Source organism: Mustela putorius, unplaced genomic scaffold (assembly GCF_011764305.1).
Source record: "Mustela putorius furo isolate JIRA1106 unplaced genomic scaffold, ASM1176430v1.1 tig00000813_pilon_pilon_pilon, whole genome shotgun sequence".
NCBI lineage: Eukaryota > Metazoa > Chordata > Mammalia > Carnivora > Mustelidae > Mustela > Mustela putorius.
In genome coordinates this window covers 6,545,331-6,561,065 of record NW_025421485.1, presented here as the reverse complement: position 1 = coordinate 6,561,065, position 15,735 = coordinate 6,545,331, and the positions used below count along the sequence as shown (strand labels likewise).

The following is a 15,735-nucleotide window of genomic DNA, read 5'->3' as shown; positions in this document are numbered from 1 at the left end:
ACACTCACCAGGCCCCAGAAAAGGTAGAGAAATATTTGCTCAACTTACCTATTTACCACTTCCTCAGAACAGACTCATGCCCGTCGGGCGTTCCAATTCCAGAGGCAGCTCTGACCTGAGTTGCAAACCTTGTCCTGCCTCCCAGAACCCTTTCTGAGAGGTGCCTCTCTGAACAGGAGCGGCCATGACAGCTAGTGCCCCAGGAACAAAAGGTTCGAGAGCTTTTTTAAAAAGGTGAATCAAGGCCTGATGTTGACTAAGGAGCTTCAAGGCTAAGAACCATCTCCAGGTCAACTCACTGCTGAGCTCAGGCAGAGAGGACCTCTGGCTGTCTCTTCCAACCTGTCCCCCTGAACTGTGCACCCCTTGGCCTCCCAACCCCCCTAGCCTATGCCTGTCCTATCACCAAGCACGCTGCCCCTGCACTCAGGGTCCAGGGTCACCTGGTGCATTCAGAGGGCACAGCTTCCAAGGTGGGGGGGACCCCAGCTCAGCAAGCCGCCTGGAACTTTCGCTCTGACACCAGCCCTACACCATCAGGCAAAATGCCAGGCGCAGCACCCACAGGGGAAACAGGCCAGGCGACATGAAAGCAAGAACAAAACCAGAATCGGGCGCGTTATTTTTATCATGGTACAGACTCGCAGCAGAGATCTAACAGCTAAAGGGGCACCCCAGGCGGCAGGCAGGTTTCTCTCCCCCTCTGCCTCTTCACTGCTTCCGTGCCCCGAGCCCCCTCCCTCGGGAAACCGAGAAAGTGGATCGGGTCAGAGCGAAACATTCCTCATTCTGCCTTCGCCACAGGAAAAACCAATTAGTCGCCAAATATTCGGAATGGGTAATTGCTACCTGAATTAATAAGGGCGAACAGCCGGCGAGAAAACGGTGGTTTACTATTTCTGAGAGCTTGCCGCTCTGAACCCGGAGTCCCAGGCTCGGCGGGGAGGGACGGGCTCTGGGGACACACGTCTCCCGCTGGCAGCCAGCAGAATGGGGACACGGCAGCCTAGGGCTTTCCCTGCGTCTGGGGCAGTTCAAACACTCCTGTGGCTGGGGGTCACCCCTGTCTCCTCCAGCACACAGCGCGCGTGTGCTCACACACACGTGCACACTCATGCACCATCACCGCACACATGCACCCAGCACACACGGGGACGTCCAAGGTGTCCAAGGGGAACGCACCAAACCAGATCCTCACCCGGGGGCTCACCAAGTTGCCCCAAGTTCCTCTGCTCTGACGGGGGGTATGTAGACCAAACTGAGGGGGTTGCCGGCAGTAGGAGGAGGAAGAGAGAGGAAAAGGGCAGTGGAGATGACCCTAAGGAGAAGAAAACAGGCACGCGGGAAGGCGGGTGCAGCCCCGGTCCACTCCCACCCAGCACAGGCTCCGGAGTCCCGCCCAGAGGGTCCTGGGGAGCCTGCTGAGCCCCACCATGACCTTGCTGTGTGACCTTGGACACATCGCTTTCCCTCTCTGGGCCTGGGTTTCTCCCCTGTAGAAATGAAGGGACTCCGTGCAATTATTTGAACAGTTCTGAGGTGCTGCCCCCCCAGGAAGTCTTCAGTTCAAATTTGGGGTCATCCCGGTCTCCCCTGCCCGCAGCCCCTCCCCCCACCGTGCCAGAGCACTTACTATAGGACTTCCCCTGCACAGGGCCGCACGCAACTTCCTCCGGGGCGGCCGTGGCTCTCCGGAGGCGTCCCAAGGTCACAGGGAGCTTAGGCCTGAGACATCAGCCACCAACGCTGCTGTCGAAGCTGCACAGGGAATTCGGGGCTGCACCTCCAGGGGCGGCGCGAGTCCGGCGTGCATCCGTGTGAAGCCGCCACGGAAATCAAGTGTGTCCACACAGTGCACAATGTGTCCTTCACTTTTCTTTATTTAATGTCATGTAAGCACCTGTCATGGCTGTACGTGGACGGCTCTTTTTCTAACAAACACCCGATAATGCTGCTGAAGGCTGTATCATAGATCCGACTGAGCCCTACTCGGGGACTTCAGAGCCAGGCTTTGGCTTTTATAAGCGTTGCTCTAAGAAGTCTGCTCATATGTACTCGTTCTGTAGAAATAGAAAGTTCTCTGTATGTCGCTATCCACAGGTATCTTTTTTTTTTTTTTTTTTTTTTTTGCATTTCAATGACTTTATTGAGAGGTATATCCCTTAGTACCAAAACATAATGGTAGTTGGTTAGGCTACCTCTGCCAACTCAAAATTAACACTGATGTAGTCAATTATTGAAATATATCAGCCTTTTGGGAAAATTGAAGTTATCCACAAAACACAGTTCACAAAAGTATAAGATATATTGTGGTTCTTTGGTTTATTTGCACATTTACCCACAACATGATGTCAGAACTGGGTCCACCCATTATGGATGGACTCAGGCTACGTGCTGCACTGAGTGTCTGCAACACTTTTCATGCTGTAGATCTCCTTACAGTCACTGACTTAATAGAAAATCTTGAATATTATCCACCGGTATCTTTAAAGGTTCCTACTCGCCTAGAAGCAACGTCTGGTGCTCCGCACACCGTGTCATCAGCTGTGGTCACTGCTGGCACATGGGATTGGGGAAGAAAACTCGAGCTTTGTGTAAGCAATACTTTATACTGTTCTGGAAATGCCATCAGTAAAGGGGAAAATAAACGAAATGCAGTCCATGTTGAAGCGCCTTCAGAAGGGGTTTTCTTAGTGGGCGTGGATCCGGCAGGAGCAGAGCCACAGAACCAGAGAACGAACGGAGGAAGACGGCAGAAGGAGCCGCCGGGAGCCCACCTTGTTCTACTGGGTCGGCTCCCCCCTGTGCTGACGAGGAAAGACCTGGGTTCAAACCCTGCTCCGTGCACTCACCCGGCCCCTGGGTGCTGTTTTTGTCTCTGAGGACTTCCATTTCCCCACGTGCCGAATGGGACCCCCAGCCAGCCGGTCCCACGAGACCACCAGAGAGCACCAGGCACAGGCGGCCACCATCAGCTCTGTGCTGCCATCTTCCTCCTCCCTGCTCCACGTCGTGAGAAAAGGAAACACCGAATCTCACGGCTGCTCCTCAAGTCCCCGTGCCTCTCCAGCCTCCCCCACGGCTCCCAGCCCAGTCTCAGGGCTTACCTACCCTGTGGCCTTTCTCCCGAAGACAGAACCTCTGCCAAGACGCACCCCTTGGGCACAAATGGGAGCACATCTAGAAATCTCCAGATGATTAATAACTAAGACAACCAACCCCCTTTGTCACTAATGCTACAGGGCAATAAATCTACTAGCCAATGTTTTTTATTTATTTTTCCCAGAAAACACAATAAGCCCAAGAATCAGAAACACAGCAACTCCGGGGTGGAGCAGGGCTATTCTTAAAACTCCCAGTGATGGTTATACAGTTTGGCGAGCATCCCCTTCCCGTGGGCGCGTCCTGGGTTAGGAATCAGGACCCCTGCAGACACAAACAGGAAAGGGAGGCCTGGCGGGCAAGAGCCGGGTCACCCAACGCTGAGCAGCCCACACCCCTGCCAGGATGCAGTTGCCTCCACCTGGCCAGGCCACTGACCAATCCCAGCTCACCTAAGACCAGGGGACCTCGGGAATCAATAACTTGAGCCGAAAGCCCTGGCTTCAGAGGCTTCCATGAGATAAAAGTCAACTGGCCAGTGGGGTAACTGCTGACGTCACCCCCTTCCCACAGATCTCAGGGGGCTGTTCTTGTGGCCAGATGGGCTCATGTCTGTGAAATCATGTGAGGTCATGTGAAGTGGGGACTGTAGTCACCCCTACTCCCAGGAGCCAGCCCTGGGTCCCCAACTAGCCAGACTCTCCAGGCCTGGGAAGGATTGCTGTTAGTCACCAAAGATCCTGCCCCCACCTCCCCAGAGGCTGCCCTCCTGCCCCAAAAGCAGTCCGGGTTCCCAGCCCAGGAATCAGCCTTTGGCCCGCTCCCTAGAGACACTCTGAACACTGCAAGTGCCTTCGCTCCAGAGAACATCAAAGCCCACAGCATGTCCTACCGTGTCCTTCAACCCAGTGAGCTGTGAACGTCTGTCCCCGTGGCCTGGGTGCTTGGCTTTGACCAGGGAGCCAGACCCCATGCCCAAATCCCATTGCAGAGGTGGGTGATGCGGCTCCCCCAGTGGAAAGGCTGAGGTGGGTGCCTGGGATTTGCACCTTTAAGCCACTCCATAAAGAGCTTGTCTCCATAAGCCTCTCCTCCACTTTCTTATGGGCTAATGGGTTAAACATCTTTAATTTTAGAAATAATTGCAAACAACTGTAAAGCACACACTGGTCCGAAATCTGTCCATGCATAGGGGACAACAACATTTTTATTCTACCAGTTACCCACCTTGGCTGCAGATGAAATGTTAATGAAAGGTTATGCTCGCAGCCTTCCAAAAATGATTACTCGAGACAGCAATTATATTTTCCCCCTTTCTGTGCAATAAAACTGTACCTCACTGTGCACTGAGAATTAATAATTTCAAACCCTGTTGTTACAGAGGCGGCATCAAAGCGGAAGGGAAGGCATGCCCATGAGGGAAAACACACACACGTTGAGACCCACAAAGAAAAGTGGGTGACTTCAAAAGAGTAGCATTCTATATTCAGGGCTGGGATCCTTTCTCAAGGTCATTAACGACTCTAGCTGACTGAAAGAGTGGCCCAATTACAAAGCACACAGAGAAACAGAAATTAGAACAGGACATAGTGACAGCTCCAGCCCTGGGTCACTCTGCACAGCCTGGCAAAGACCTGGAACCCATTGGCCAATTCCCCCAGAATCCTTCATGACTCAAAAACTCAGGACAGCCGGCTGAGTCCAGAGCCAAAGTTCAGGAGCTTCCTGGGTAATTTCCACGTGAGAAGAAAGAAGACATCCCGTAGCCCGGAAGAGGAACAGCAGCCATTTATTGAGCATGTACTATACTGCAGGCAAGAGCAGCGAGGCAGGAATGCCCAGCCTCCCTGGATGGCTAACAGAACGGAAGCTCAGAAAGATTCAATGATCTGCCCGAGCTTGCACAGTAAATGCAAGAACTGGGATTTGAACGGACGTCAAAGAGGGTAAGGGCGGTCTGTGTGTCTTCCCCGTTCACTTGGGTCCCCTCAGACCTACCTAGCAGGGTGCACAGCACAGAGCAGGTGCTCAATGAATTGTACTTATTTAATGAGGGCGATTACTCTGGCTCGAGCCTCTGTGCTCAGAAGGCAAAACTCTGCCCCTTCTCCACAGACTCCAAGAGAAAAACCAGTTGCAACTTTCAATGAGTCTCAGCATTGAGGGAACTGGGGTGGGTGGGGGAAAGGGCAGGCACGGGATTTGGCACACCCGGTGACAGCAGGCCCCCGGCATGCCCCCCCGCCAATGCATGCTCGAACTTCACCCCTGGAGGTCCAATATTTTTCCTAAGATACATTATAATCATCCGCTACATTAGTGGGCTACGGTGTGAGGCAATTGGGGTTCCTTTTGTTCTGTGACCATGTGAAAATCAGAAATTTTTCATGACTCTCCCTTGAGGAACCTTGGGTGACCAGATAGTGCCCTGGTCCTTGGGGGTGGGGGGCCCGCCCACTGCCCTTCAGCCCTTTAGGTAACTCTGGGGCAAATGAGAAAATCTTAAGGCCTTAGAGAACAAGGTCACAGGTTGCAGGCGAACCAAGAGTTGGGGAGCTGTGACGGAGCTTGGGATCATGTGGCCCGGAGCCGGACCCAAAAGGCAAAGGAGAAAATCTGCTGACCCTACCGGAGGTGGGGAGAGCTGCTGAGGCAGGGGGAACAGAGCTGTCCCGGGGTCACCGAGGTGGGGGTGAGTGAGGCCTTCCCCTTGGACAGGGAAGAGCAGGGGTTCCGGAGAGCGGGTGGTACATGTGGAGGGAAGGGCCCAGGGAGGCCAGAAAGTGGCCAGCGGGGGGGAGGGGGAGACTGCCTGCTGGGTGGGTTCCTCGAGCCCCAGGATTCTTCTGGAAACTGCAGCAGTTCTGGGTACATGTGAGGAGCTGGGGCGGCCCTGTGTGATGGGAAAGGCAGGAGGGGGCAGGAGAGGAGGTGATAGGAGAGTGTGAGAGACACCCGGGGACTCAGCTCCCCAAGCAGAGGCAGCGAGCTGGGCCGACCGAGGATGCCTTAAAACTGGCGGGCGGACTAACGGGAGGCCTGTCACCGCCCAGAGTCCGGGCTGGTGACAGGGCCGACGAGCAGCCGCCGGAGGAAGGGACAGCCATGCTGAGTGTCCCGTGCGTGTGGCCTGGCGCTCGGTGCGAGATTCAAGGTCAGAAAACATGAACGCAGCCCATGAGGGTCATGCAACCGTGTGACAAGGCCAGCTCAGCCCGAGTGCAGCCGGCTGCAGAAGTGGGGGCCCGAGGCTTGCGGGGGAATCGTGACGGAGCCCGGGTACCGGGGCAGCTCCTCGGGGGGCATGGCCTGCCAGGGGCAGTGTTTGCACAAAGGGCTCAGGTGAAGAGTACCACAGTCCCCGAGACACCTGCCGACCGGGGTTCCGTGAGACCCCCAGACGGCTCTCTAGAATGGGGACACCCTGGGGGGGGAAGCCCGAAGTACACGACGGCCAGGGGCACTGCTGGACGGAAAGACGGAAAGAGGGTCCCACCACCTCCAGAAAAGGACCAGAGCACCTGCACTTTCTGAGCATGAATGAATCCACTGGCACTCATCCCTCTTAGTCACACGTGGTCCCAGAGCCTGGAGAGTCACTGCCCAGAGGTAGCAAGGCCCCAGCTTCCTCCTGCCCTTGACCTATGGGTCCTTCCCTGCTCAGCAGGGCTTGGCCAGAGAGGCCACCCAGAGAAAAGGCACAGGGGAGATAAAAGAGAGGTGGCAAAGGGAGCTGGGTCCTGGGACAGAGCAGCCCCGGGATGTGGGATTCCATTTACAGCCTCAGAGAGCTCCTCAGGGAGCCCCGGGGCCTCACAGGCCTTCCTGACCTGCCTATGAGTGGGGGCAGGGGTCAAGGAGGCAGAGGACAGGCATGAGAGAGTAGCCAGGGCCTCCAGAACCGCTGCCGGGAGCTGAGCCAGGGCTGGGATGCCTGTCGGGGGACCACTCAAGCCCGGGCCTCGGCCAGTGTGGGTCACAGATGCTCCAGCCTTCGTGTGCAACTGAGCGAGGAGCACCTGCGAGAAGAAGAAGCGGGAATGTTCGGAGAACCAGATCCTCCTTCCCTCTTCCAGAAAATTGGGGCCATTTTCCAAGAAAGTCAAAGAAGAAGAAGTCAAAGAAGCTGCTTTCCAGAGCCTGAGAGACAAGGCACTTTCCCAGTCACAGTTTCCAGCAGTGCCTACCTACTCCCATCCAGAGGGCAGGAAGCGGGTCGCCCAGGCCAGGAACACAGAGAAGCTGGGGACTCAGAGCAAGCCCCCAACTCCCCCACCCCACCCCCAGCCCCGCCCAGATCTGTAGGAAGAGCCTCTCCTCAGCAGTGTTCCAGATTCTTCCTCCACCCAGGTCTCACCCAGCATGGGGACAGGAATGCCTGAGGATCCCTGAGGCACACCGGAGAGGTGGCCACCTTGAACCCAGGGTCTACGGGCAGAGAAGCAGTAACGGCCCCCAGCGGGACTGAGGGGGTGCGGCCACCTGGTCTTAGTCATGAGGAGAGGGGGCGTTGAGAGGAGGGGGCGCTCTGCCTGGCTCGGGGAGGCACGGGGGCATCACAGGCTCACGCATTCATTCCGTAACACTTACTGGACGCCTCGCGATGCGCAATCTTAAAACAGAAGCGGTCTCAGAGGGGAGGGAGGCTTGTGATTCTCCGACCCAGCGCAGGGAGACGGCCCGCCCGGGTCGGGACAGGGACATGCGCGGGCACAGAGCGCGGGCTGGGGCGCAGAGAGGGAAAGGGAGAGAGGGTGCGCGGCCCCCGGGACCCGAGACTCGGCTGCGGGCGCCTCTCTAGCGCCTGGATGGAGAAGTTGGGGTCAGAGCTCCAGACGGGAGTCCCGGCTGCTGAATTCCCCTCCCAGACATCAGAGGCGAAGAGGAACACGCATTCGAGACCACCTGCGCCAGCACTTCCCGCTGGGTCAGAACGTCGGGTCGTCTCGTCTCCAGCGGGGCGCAGGGACCGCTTCGCTTCGGCGGCGGCCCCGAAAACCACCGCTCCAGGGCGAAGGCGGCTGCCCCCGGGGACGGGCCCGGGGCGGAGCTCCTGGAGGCCCCGCCCACCGCGCGCACCCGGCGCAGCCCCGCCCGGGGCCTCCTCGCCGTGACCTTCCCAGCGGGGTGCGGGAGTCCCCCGCGCGCGGTCCCCGGCTCCGTGCCGCTTCCCGCTCCTGCCTCCCGGCATCTCTGCGAACTGTCAAAATCACCTCTTTTTAAGTCCGTTTCATTGCTCAAGACTTTTTTTGGATGAAGCCTTTCCTTATTCCTGGGCCCAGGTACAACCTTTCTTTCTTTTCAGCACTCCACCTCCGGAGCCCCCAAAACCCCATCCCCACCCTCCGTAATGTGGGCACACCTCTAGCCCCGCTGATCGGACCGTAGGGCCTGCTTGCCCCGGGCCCCGCGGGGCCCTTCAGGACTCTGCGCATGGGAGGAGAGAGGACTTGCTTCCCTCACCCTGCGAGCAATCCCAGCTTCACCCTGTGCCTGCGCCTGTGCACTGTCCGGGCTCAGAAGTGGAACCAGGGCCCTGCCTTTACGATGAAGTTTCCTCTGCCCTGACACGAGTTGTCCATCTGCAGGACTCGCCTGTGCCCCCTGGAAACCGCCAGGCTCCGGTCCCCACTGCAGCTGACGGCTCAGCGGGCTCGCGGTGCCCCTAACGTGCGCTGCGCGCCAGGCTGAGCGGCGGGACAGCGGCAAGACGCTGTGCAGGGGTGTGCTGCAAGGTGAGAAGAGGGTGAACCTCGAGGTCAGGGGGACCCGCTTTCCAACTCCGCCTGCCTTACACTGTGGCTGTGCTTAGGCAAACTCCCCGTGGCTCCGTTTCTTCCGCTGCAAAGCAGGGGCAGTGACCACTGTCTGGCAGACCTCTTGTAAGCTCTGCAGAAAAGCAGGAGCACCTGTGGGCTCTCAGTACACATTAGTCGCTATTGGGCACCCAGGGGATGCTGGAGATGAAGAACACGCGCTCTGGACCCAAGTCACCTGGGTCAAACCCTGGCTCTGCCACGGGTTTGTTGTGTAACCTCGGCCGAGTCCTCAGTTTTTCAGTGCCTCGGTTTTCCCATCTATGAAATGGGGATAATATGCTTAACAGTGACTCCGTCTCTGGGAGGGGGAAGAAAAGTTTGGGAAAGAGTGGTGGCCGCAGCACAACGCTGTAAATGTAATGAAAGTCGTTGAATTGTATGCGTAAAATGGGTGAAAGGGACACTTTTTTATATTATGTATGTTTTATCACGGTTTTACAAAGTTAATAATAATGGCACATACTAAGAAGCCGTGGATTATTGCCTGTAAATCATCCCTCAATAAAACTGCTAGTAAAAAATAAAAATAAATGAGGATAATAGTTTAACCTGCCCGGTAGGGTTGTTGGAGGGGATTAAGTGAGTCTATAGGGTCCTGAGAACAGTGTCCAGGGCTACTGGGGAGCCGTCAGCCGGTGCTGGCTAGCATATTAAATATACACCATCTGTATCATTTAATTTAATCTTTACAAGCACCCTACAAATTAAAAGGTATTTTTACTCATTTGATGGGTAAGAAAATTGATGATATATTCATGCATGCACATCCTATCAGCTATTGGTTCTGTTTCTCTAGGGGACCCTGAGCGATACAAGCTGCAAATTCCCAGGTGCATTTGGAACCAGAATGACCCACTCACTGTGGCCACGAGCTCCCGCCACAGCCGGAGTACCTAAGACGTGCCGACGGCCATGGCCACACCTCAGTAGCAAGAACTAGAAATTCCAGCACTTTCCCGAGGAAGGAGAAGCACAACTCTGTTTGGGGATCTGTGAAAGTTTGGGTTTTCTGGGGCCTTTTGTATTTTGTTTTAGGATCCCTTTTTATTAGTATTATACAAACCACACAGATATGTCTGAAATTTCCACTTCTAAGCTGGCTGTACGTCACCTGACAGGCACAGTGCTAGGTGACAATGGAAGACGCTGACACTTGAGAAGCCATCCTGCTCAGAAACGGAAGGAAAGGTCACTGTGTTGAAGGTGCCTGGTAAGTGGTTACACTCCTGGCTACTGAGTGTAGAACTTGGTCCCCCAGAGATAGCACTGGACACTTCTAGAAGCTTCTCCTCACGATGGCTGCTCCCCCCGCCCCTTCTCGCTTTTCCCTCTCTTTTGTTTTTCTCTTTTTTTGTGGGAGGAATTAGATTTCAGTTTCTTGTAAGCATAACTTCTTTATTTTTTGACAGTGTTCTGTTAGTTTCAGGTGTACAGTGTTGTGACTCGACACTTCCATACGTCACCCAGAGCTCATCACCCTCCTTCATCCCCAACCCCTGAGTGACCCAAACCTCCACTCACCTCCCCTCTGGTAACCATCAGACTGTTCTCTGTAATTAAGAGTCTGTTCCTTGGTTTGTCTCTCTCCCTTTTTCCCTTTGCTTGTTTGTTTTGCTTCTTAAACTCCACATCTGAGTGAGATCATATGGTGTTCCCACACCCCTTCTTCCACGCAGCTCTGGGCTCACAACAGGAGCATAGCCTTCCACTGCTGCCAGAGCAGGAGAGATGCTGGGCTCCAGGGAAAGGGCTGGCAGCTCTCAGAGGCCAGTGACCAGAGGCAAAGCTGGGAGAAATGGCTCATCTCGAAAATGGATGTCAGGCTCAGTCAGCTTTGCCTGCCTCTTCCTCAAGTTGAACTCACATTTGCCCCCTGATAGAGAAGGGCTTGCCGCAACAGGGTGGGGGGGGGGGTGTGCCGGGAGGGTAGAGACAGACCTGGGCGTGGTGGGGGCAGGGGGAGCCGTCAGTCACTTCCAGACAGAACTGGGTGGTGCCAGCCAGGGGCCGGACCCCACAAAGTCAGCGAGGGTGGTCCTGGGTCAGGTCACCTCTCTGGAGCCTGAACAGCTCATTTCGAACCCAGACAGGGCATAGAAGAGCTCAAGCCAGCAGGCCACAAACCTTAGACTCACCCCAGATCTGGGATAGGTTTGCAATTAAACCCAAAGACTGGAACTTGGAAGATCAAAACACTTGTCAAGTTTACCCCAATTTGCTTTAAAGTGAGAACAATGACATTTGAGAGCAGATGGTGGGCTTAGGATGTTGCTGTGTGGATCGCGGGATTCTAAAGAGGGATGCACTTGAGTTCCAGGTTCCCTCCTCTCCCTGGCCACCCCAAGGCTCCCAAAGCACTGTCTCCTCCCAGGGCTGGGGGCCCAGGTGTGAACCCCAGACAAGCCCAGACATCTGCCCAGCCCAGCTGGAAGGGCACATTCACCCTCTGGGTCTGTTGGCTTTCCTCTGGGCTGACCCCAAGCAAGACCAGAGGAGTGTGGCGTGCTGAGTGAGCACCAGGCAGGGGAGGAAGTGAGCTGTCGACTTCTGCTTCCCCTCCCCCACGGGCCTTCCTGGGGGGTGGGCCTTCCTCCTTGTGGGGGCTGGGGAACCTGGCTTTCCCCTAAATCTCTGCCCTTGAGAAGGATGCCAGGCGGGGTGTAACCAGTGGCAGCCCCAGGGCACAAGCCACCTGTACCCCCAGCCAGCACGTCCCTTGGCTCCAGGCTCCTTCTCTCCTTCCGAGTGACCACTGGCAGGAAAGTGGCCGGCGCTCCCTCACAGACCCCACTCAGGAAGCCACGGAACTGTGGCAGGGCTTTGCAGCAAGCCTGAGGGCTGCGGGGCCCTGGTGCAATCGCGGAAGCCCTCTGGCCCCTGGTTCCCCCCGCAAGCCAGGCTTTAGCCCTGAGCTCTGCCCTCTCTCCCAGGTCCAGTAGAGCGACCAGCAGCTCCCCGATAAATTCCAGTCGGGCACTGGGCACTGAGTGCCTAATCCCTCTGATCCTTGAGCCCACTCGGTGTAAGTGCAGCCGCACTTTACAGATTTGGAAACCAGAGCCCAGAAGGCAGCTAGTGAACGGCAGAGCCTGTCAGAAGCCAGGTGCCCTTGCCCACGGCCTTATGCCCTCTCCGCTCCGGGTCCCTGCCTTTGAGCCAGCCACCCTCCTCTGCTCGGGCCCACCCGACCCCACTGGCTTTCCCAGAGCCTCCACGAAGTCCCACAGGCCCTCAGGCTAAAACCCTCCAAAACGGCTCAGCCAGAACAAACCTGCAACCCGAAACCGGCCTCTAGAAGGAGAGGGGCAGAAAGGCGTGCGGGCCTCCCGCTACCTCCAGGCTCCCTTCACTCTCTCTCCCATCTACCCACCGCGTCCTGGGTGCGGGTGCAGGGGTGAGCCCTGTCTGCCTAGCCGCTGGGCGATCATTCCCCTTTCGCAGATGGAAAACTAAGGCACAGAGAGGCCCCATGGACCACCCAGGGTATTCGCACTAATAACTCAAATCCCAAGGGCTGGGACTTGAGCCCAGACCACGCAGCTCTAGGCCTGTCTCCCCACAGGGAGCACTGGCTGGTGACACGGATCTCCGTAGAGATCCGGGCCGCACACACGGCTTCTCACAGGGAAGGGGAGGACCGTGGTGCAAAATCCGGAAAGGCCGTGTAGTGCCTTGTGGATGCTAAGAAGTCTCCTCCTGTCCTGCCTTCTCGGCACAGCCCCGGCGAGCTGGCTCGTTGGTCTGTTGACTCACTGCTCTGGGAGACGAGGCTGGAGGAAGCACGTCACAACCTCATAGGGTCCGTTGGACACATGCTGCAACCCCTTTTCCTACAACCAAGAAGAAGCTCTCATATGAAGCCATCAGAGCAGACAAATCCAAACTAAGGAGACGTGCCTAGTAGCATCGGTACACGGGGAGAGCTCGGGGAGATGTAAGACATCGCTGCCCTGGGAGTGCAGTCGGAGGTGGCCAGTGCCCAGAGAGACGTTACCTAATGGGATAACAGAACACTTACAACATCTTTAAACATCTGCACGCCAAGAGGTCACAGTAAGGATGTGTCAAAGACTGAAAGTGGTAGGATGGCTCCCTGAGAAAGTGCTCTTCAGATGGTGGCCTCATAGCCTTCTCTCTCCCTTGCCTGCTCCCATCACAAGCCTGTGACAAGCACCATCTCTCCCAGCATCTAAAGCTTCCTGCCACCATTCTCTGGCGCTCTGGAAGGATTTCGAGGGGGTTGTTACATGTGTACTTCTGAACGTTGCAATTCTGTATTGTTAAAGTCTAGCACTTAATAAAATAACCATGACTGCTTATTTGCAAAGAGTCTTGATGTTCTGGAAGGTTCCTTCTTATAAATGGAAGTTGGTTCTTATAAATATTTGGTTAATTAGCCATGCTATCTGAAATAAATCATTTGCTCTCAGTTTTTATGGTGGTTAACAGTTTGTGAAGTAATTTTTACATACATTAGCCAGTGGCTAGAATGTTATCAGTGCATATAAAAGTTTATGGAATTGAGAATTGAGTTATCCCATCTGATTTTCTCAAAGGCCTATGAGGGGGTAGATTTTTGTTGGCAGAAGGGGCTGCCTTTTTTTTTTTTTTTTAAGTATTTATTATCTGAGAGAGAGCATGAAAGAAAGAGAGCAGGGGGGGGACAGAGGGAGAGGGAGAAGCAGACTCCCCACAGAGCAGGGACTCGATCCCAGGACCCTGAGATCATGACCTGAGCTGAAATCAGACCTTCAACTGACTGAGTCACCCAGGCTCCTGGGGCTCCCTTTTTAAAAGGAAAATCTCATGTGCCCATAGTGAACAAATTTGCTCTCTATGAAAGATTATCCAATCTCTGGGGATCCCCCCCACCTTTCACAGAGCCCCACACTCTCAGGATGTAACCACTGTCTACAGTTTTCTGTACATCCTTCCAGAAATTTTCCATCTACACGAACACATACTAATACCTCTTCGCAAAGAAGAGATGTGTATCATCATCATGATGTTTTACCTTTCTGTTTAAATCAAATAACATACCACAGTCACATTTTCCATACAAAATGTGTCTACTCGCTTCAAGGGCAGTATAATATTCTGTTATAGGATGTATCATGATTTACCTAGACCAGCTTCTACTTTATCACGGAATGAATCTTGTTGTAAGTGAACAACCTGGCTCACCCATCTTTGCTCACATCGCCAGAGTCTATCTGCAGGATAAATCCCCAGAATTAGAAATGGAAACTTCAAAATACATGCACTTGTGATGTTGATATTTATTCAAATAAAATGAAATCTGGATCAATTTACACAAGTCTGGGCACCACCTCATGACTGTTCGAGAACCCTATTTCTCCACAACCCTATCAATCCTGCAGATGGCTGGCCAAACTGGCTCACCCTGGCCGGTATAATTGGTAAGGAAAGGGCATCTCGATCTGATTGACATTTATGAATCGGTGAAGAGGAGCATTTTTTCACGTGTTCCCAAGTTACTGGTTTTTCATTTTGTAAAGTACACAGATTTAGAGAAGTTGAGAAGTGCAATTTTCCAATGTTTCTCTCCATAGCTGAGGACCAGACACCTATGCCTGATGTCAGGTCCAAGGTTATAACTCATGGAACTCGAATGGAGGGGTTCACAAACATCCCCAACTTCATCTTCGTGACGAAACACTTTCTACTAAATCCCTCTGCACATGGGAGCGCTGAAAGGAGAAGAAACGGCGTTGACTTGCCTGAGAACTGGACTTCGAACACCACCTTTCTGGGCTTCTGTTCTTCCCCAAAAGAGAGAAGGGGCCAGTCACCCAAGTGTCCACTAATCTTCATCAAAAGGCATCCACTTTTGGCAAGCAAAAGAAATTGGGTGGGAGATGGCCTTTAGAATCCTGTGTCTTCTCAACCTGACAGTACAGGATCTGTTTTGTTTGTCCTGCTTCTCCTTTTAACATTTAGTCTTCACTCCACCTAGACGATCACATTCACGTGGTTTGAAACCACGTGTTCTCGTGAACAACATAAGCTATAAAGTTTGAGAAATCTGTTTCCACCTCATGCCTGATCACCACCTCCTCCCCGCCACCTCATTCCTTCCCTCATAATTTCTCATCCCTTTATGGTTCATAGTTTATGTCATTATATAAGAGGGTTTTCTCTCATTTTCCAAATTTCAAAATATATACTGGTGCATTGGGTTTTTCAAATGATTTTGACTGCTCCACCCCACTGCCCCACCTGGAAGGCACTTTCTTTCTTGCTTCTGGAAAACCCTAGATGACACCCCACCAAAGTCCTGCCTAGAACAATGAGCATGGGATAAAAGAGAAGGATCCAGAGTCCAGCAGCTTTAAAACATTGTTTTAAGGGACGCCTGGGTGGTGGCACAGCTGGTTGGGCATCTGACTCTTTCTTTCGGCTGGGGTCATGGTCTGAGGTCATGGGATTGAGCCCCGCATCGGCTCCAGCTCAGCTCAGAGCCTGCTTAAGATTCTCTTCTCTCTCTGCCCTCTCCCTTGCTCTTTGTCTGTCTGTCTGTCTCTCTCTCTCTCTCTCTCTCTCTCTCTCTCAATGGGTAAATAAGTTTTTAAAAAATTTGTTTAAGTGCCTGTATTTCCCAGTAGGGAAATTCTTCCTTGGTGAGTGGGAGCCTCATCTCTGACAGTCTTCAGAGAGATGCAGTCAAGGACATTGTAGAGATGTCCGTGCTTGCCTTCCATGTCCACGATTTTGTTCATCCATGTATTCAACAAATTTGTTCATCCATGTATTCAACAAACATATAGAAAGCTTCCTTTGTGCCTAGCCACAC

At 54.0% G+C, this 15,735-nt stretch overlaps 1 long non-coding RNA gene across 3 annotated transcripts in view; it reads right to left on the bottom strand.

The window, feature by feature from the left end:
* Positions 1 to 14,180: 14,180 nt before the first annotated feature.
* The window catches only part of LOC101672289, a 36,038-nt gene continuing 34,483 nt past the window's right edge, over positions 14,181 to 15,735 (bottom strand). For all 3 annotated transcript variants that reach the window (XR_001178386.2, XR_006608072.1, XR_006608073.1), the window contains one exon: positions 14,181 to 14,632. This is a non-coding gene — a long non-coding RNA (uncharacterized LOC101672289). The remainder of the gene's footprint in view (positions 14,633 to 15,735) is intronic.